Here is a 6000-nt window from a genome sequence, read left to right as displayed (position 1 = left end):
ACCGTTAACATTCAACCTAACATCAAGAATTCTCAATCCAAAGGAAATAGTTCAGGGAAGTGAACTCCCTTTCTTGCCAAAATAATAATAAGTGAATAAATAGATAAATCAATTAAAACCAAAACAGAAATATTTTCTGTTTTAATTGGCTAAAACAGTATGCCAATTTTACACAGAGTAAGATGGCATACCAAGCATACAGAGGTTCAAAATTATTAGTTTCAATTAATCTGAAAAAGAAAGCCTGAAGGAAATATGAGTTGCTAAAGCTGTGATGCTTTTTGGAATAATATTCAATGGTGTCTACTAGATATGCATCATCTTTTAAGCCAAATTCAAATATTCAAATTAAGTCTATATTCAAAAATAAAAGAACTCTCTATGTAAGGGATGTATGCAACTCCCTGCACATGATGAGAAGCAAAAGGCACCGGAAACACCTTCCAACCCCCTTCCTCCCCTGCTGTCTGCTATTTACCATCCCCTCCTACACACACGCACACACCGCCCCTATGCTTTCTTTGGGTAATGCGGAATGAAGGAGCCCATAAAGTTGCAGCTGTTACCTGGGAGGGGAATTATATTGAATGAATCTCAACCCTTACCATTTGAATTAGGTTTTCAGTTTCAGTTCCATAGCAGAGAACGTAGCTCAAGCTGAATGGAAATCCAGGGAGTTAAGTTCTGTTAGGCATGGGAGGGTGAGATAGGTGTGGATATGGGATGCTTTCTTGTATGTGGAACGAATTTTACTGGGAATTTCTAGATATTCAGGAGTGAAGGGAGAGGGCAGGATGGGGTTTACGATCATGTGAAAGGTTCTATCTCCAAATGGGAGGAAGGCAGCAGAATAAGGGAGATGGAGAAATGCCCGAGACAAATTGCTTGTGTCAGCCCTTTTACTAGGTCTAGCACCAAAAAAAAAAAAAAAAGTTTAGTGCTTATGTAGGTAAAGTAGGCGATGTAGAGAAAGGACAATGAAAAGTGAATGGTGTCTAATAGAATAGCAATTAGTAAAAATACAAGAATTGACACTGTGCTCAAACCTACCAGAAAACAGGATTTACACATAATGCTGATGGTCACCAACCTCTTTTATTTAAAATTATAGCCAAGGTTCTTAGTGAGTCAAGTATATTTTTTTAATGCATTGCACTGGATATAATGCAGGGACTGGACAAAGAGGAATGAGAGAGAGAGAAGAATCAGCACTTAGATTCACTAGGAAGCAAAAGGTAGGTTTAGTCTGGAATTTGATAATTACTGCTAGTGATGTCTGTAAGCACTGGTAACTGATGTTTTTCAGTAAATGCTGAGAATCAAGCAAAGAGAAGGAAATAAAAGTTGCAATCCAGGGAGAAATTCAGATCAGAGTGCAGCCACTATTGAAAAATAGGGTAAGAGTCATTCATGGGACATAAAAAGTTCTCTCCTGGGTCAGGCTAACACTATTCATGGTGGCTTTCAATTCCTGGTTACTTCAAGCCACATTTGCTTTCCATCTATTTTTCAGGATTAGCATATATGTGAATGTCATGCAATATCCAAAGTAGAAACAGTCATATATCTGTGGCAGAAAGTAAATGCACCAAACTAAATTTTCACTACAGTTTAAACAAACCACATGAGTAACTTGAGCACTTCATGTACTAGGAAGTCTATGAGGATCTGGAAATCTTAATGTTTTCTCTTCCTAAGTAATAACTAATTTCATGAAAGAGTGTGAGGTTCAAGCTCTCAGAAGAAACTATTAATGTTTTGCATAGTCATTACATTTTCAAAATAGGAAAGACCAAAAGTTATTTCGCCAAATTTAATAACTTTTTAAGATTAATTTTTTAATCTAAGTAAAAAATGTACATACTCTAAAAAGTCAAGCAGTGCCAGGTATAGTAGCTCACACCTGTAATCTCAGCACTTTGGGAGGCTGAGGCAGGAGGATTTCTTGAGGCAAGGAGTTCAAGACTAGCCTGGGCAACAGAGCAAGACACCGTCTCTATGAAATACATAAAATAAAAATTTTAAAAAGTTAGCCAAGCCTGGTGGCACGTGTCTGTAATTCCAGCTACTCAGGAGGCTGAGGTGGGAAGATTGCATAAGCCCAGGAGTTCAAGGCTGCAGTGAGCTATGATCACACCACTGCACTCCAACCTGAGTAACAGAGCGAGATCCTGTCGCTTAGAAATAAATAAATACAATAAAAGTCAAGCAGTACTACTAGGCTTGTAATGCAAAGAGCAGTCCCCTGCTCCATTCTATCTAACTGCTGATATATTTTCTCCCAAAGCAAACAACATCCAACCCTCTGCTGTTTTTCTTCTGGTGTTTACCTCCACATACATATCTAAATTATACACTTACAGTGTTATTTTTTAAAATTCAGTTTTAGGTAGTACCTGCTGACTTTCTATTAGAAGAGAATTCCACTTTCCTAAAAGGCCCCTTCAACCCAACACATACACCATATTTGGCTAAATCAGTTTAGTGTTTACAATATTATTGATTATGTCACATTATTTATAGCTGAGCTACTCGCTCTATTATGATTACCTTTAATTGTATAACATTTTAATTTTTCTGGAGCTCATTAATTGGCTCATTTTTTTCAGTTGCTTAGCTTTCTATGTACCAATAATTAATTCATCACCAAATCCTCTGAATAATTGAAAACCTCCTCTAACTACACATTCAAGGTATCAGCATGCTATCAGGCTCATGTTCCACTTGGAAGTATTGCTCTTAGAGTTATCTGTCGTCTGGGTCCAATCTATACCATGGTAGAAGTTTAGCCACCTGTTTCTGGAAACTGAGTGGAAAAAGGGCATTGGGACATTCATTATTCACTATGTAGACTTTCCCTTATTTTCCCTGTTTTCAGTACAAGTCATCTTCGCTGTCCTCAGCTGGGCCTACTGTTCCTAAGCCTAGAGCCTGAGTAGTTAAGCCTCCCCAAAGAGTAAACCTTCTGTCTCCAATCAGAATGGGAGTGGAGGATTCAATTATCTGGAAGTACAGAGTGGGAAAGATATCCAGGGGTCTAACTGCTTTAAAGACATTTCATAAGGTCACTTGTTTTCAGTCTCAGCCTACTTCCCTGCCTGAAAATTGATTTGATATTTCCAACTTTTGAAACTTTCTGGGGTTCTATAGTGGAAATGGGCTTGCTTCTTGCCTTTGCATCCCCCTCCTCTTCAGGCTTAGGCATTGCTTTCCCAAGGTCTGCTGAGTCAGTGTAACACTTATCCATCTGCTTTCCATCTTCCAAATTTTTGTTACCACCCCCTGTCTGATGTCATTTCCTACTCATTGTCTCTTTTTAAAATGAGTTATACCCTTTTAATTCCTTTAATATCATTTTATTGGGGTTTAGGGATGGAGTAGAGATTCAGGCCTATGTTCAATTCACCATATCTAACCACATTAATCTTTAAATACAAAACTATTAACACTTGGGAGGATCTGGTAGGTCTAAGTGCACAATGTTTGCAAATGACAGGAACAGGACTTGAGAGAACCCAGAACTAAGTCTTGGTCCTGTGCTCCTTCCACTTATCCCACTGAATCTGCCAGATGCAAAGACTGTTATCTTCCTGATTGTTTTGACATTCTGATAAGTGTTTCAGGCTTTATACAAGTGTTCTGAGTACAAGGTTTAATGCATTTAGTGGCCTGAGCAATACAACTTGGCTTAGTACTCTAAGGCTTGTGTTTTCTTTTGCCAAATTTTAAATAGTCCTCAGCCTTAAGTATGATCAGGAATATATAATTAAAATACTGTAATTGATACTCATAAAATCAGACTCAATAATTCTAGAATTTTAGTTTGTTGTTACTATTTAGACTTGGCAACTTTTAGGAGACAAGCCTTTGCTAGTGGTTAGTAAACTGGGGATCTTTTCATTATGAAAAGAACAGCCTAAATATGGACCAGGCAAATATTCATTGGTGAGTTTATTAAGTTTGTAACAATTGACCATTGCCTCCCTTCAACTGAGACTTGTAAACAGTAGTGGTAAGCTAGATGTGTCCTAGAAAACTAGAACAATGCCTACCTACCTCCTCAGGATATATTGACTATGGCTCTGTTTCTACATTGTAAGGATCTTGGGAGAAATTGTTTGGATTATATCAAAGCAAAACATGTTTCTTTTTCCTGCTTTGGGAAGGGAATGAGGAAGGAGAAAGAGGGAAGGGACTTATTTCAGTAGAGCCATAAGAAGGTAGTGAAAGAGGAGGAATAGAAGAAGGGATTGGGAGTTGGGGGTTGGAGACTGGCTGCCTCCCAAGTCTGAATGAAAAGCACAGTGCTTCCTAACCAGTGTGTTGAAGAACACTAGTATGCCAAGATTTGCTTCCAGGTTAGCCAACATATCTATCCCCTCAGCCCTTGGAGTGGTTGAGCAGGGACAGAGGTGCCAGAGCCCCTGGCTAGTCTACCGTGATATCCAGTGTGCCACACAAATACTTTTTCTGTATGTACTCCGAAGTGAAAAAATTAAGTGGGTAATCATTGTCTTTAAAAGATCAAGGAATATCTACAGGCAGAAGTTGACCCAGAACCTATTTATAGGTATATTGAGAAGCACAGGAACTGTCATCCCAATTAACGTAACACAAGATAGAAAACTAGTGTTCTTACATTTGTGCAGACTTGGAGTTGAGGATGTCACTGATCTTGCATAACAATGATTTGTTTCATCTTACAGAGCTGTTTTTCCTTTATTAGAAAAGCTTCCCTTTGCAGAATATTCCATAGCTCACTCTATTTTTATTCTAATATTTTCATGGCATCCTCTCTGTGTTCTTAAAATTTAACTTCATTATTCTTAGTTACAGCACCTTGTAGCTTGTACTAAGCTGAATCAATATTTTCTCTTGCTAATGTTTGTACAGTTAGAGATATTTGCAGATCTTTAGACCTCCCTCTAAGCCAAGTTATATGTACTTTGTTCCTTTAATCTTCCCTTATAAATTACCACCTCACAGCCGTTAAACAAGAGAAAGTCCATTTCCTAATTCTACTGAAATATGTCATTTTTTCCTTGATATGACAACAGAGCTTATAGGCATTGATATTCCCTTGTTGAAACTACCTTTCTATCCTCTCTAATATGCTACTTTAGTTAAGTAAAAAGTGAATTCAGGAGGATAAATTCCAAAGGGCATAGTCCTATAGGGATGCAAAATGCAGACAGAAGGCAGAGGTGCAAAGAAGGAACTAGAAGTTAATGCAATATATAAATAAATAATCCTCCAGCATCAGGAGACAGGGCACTGGGGGTACAGTCACTAATCATATACCTAGAAAGAGGTTCTACAGCAGACACAAGGGCTTACTTGAGGATGAAGGGTGGGAAGAAGGTGAGGATCAAAAAACAATCTATAGGGTATTATGCTTATTACATAGGCGATGAAATAATCTGTACCCCAAACCTCCGAGACATGCAATTCATCTATATAGCAAACCTGCACATATACTCCTGAACCTAAAATCAAAGTTAAAAAAAGAAACAGGTTCTACAGCCACTGCTCTTCCACCAAAGTGGTATGATGAGATACCAAACACCATGCACTAATGTGCATGCTTCCTCTGCCCCAGTGGCCTGCAGTTCAAGATTTAAAAGTCAGATAGAGAAAGAGGAACACATAAAGGAGCGTGGGAGTGACTAGACAGTAAACTAGGAGAAAAACCAAGAGGGTATGATATCAAGCAATCCAGCAGAAATGGTGGTTCAAGAAGACAAGGTTAACAGGATCAGATGCTACAGAGAGGTTGAGTATAAAGAGGACAGGGAAGTTACCATTGGATTTTTGATGGTCATTGGTGACTCTAACAAGAACTGTTTCAGTTTACTGGAGTGGATAGAGGACACAATAGAGTGGATTGAAGCCAAAAGTGTGGGCCTGATGCTGTGGGTGTATCTAGGCCTGAGGGGCAGAGTTTGTGCAATTAGTGGGGGATCAAGTACATTTTTAAAAGGTGGGAAACCTTTGACTACT

This window comes from Macaca mulatta, chromosome X, assembly GCF_049350105.2.
Source record: "Macaca mulatta isolate MMU2019108-1 chromosome X, T2T-MMU8v2.0, whole genome shotgun sequence".
Lineage (NCBI taxonomy): Eukaryota > Metazoa > Chordata > Mammalia > Primates > Cercopithecidae > Macaca > Macaca mulatta.
Note: the sequence above shows the minus strand (reverse complement) of the source record.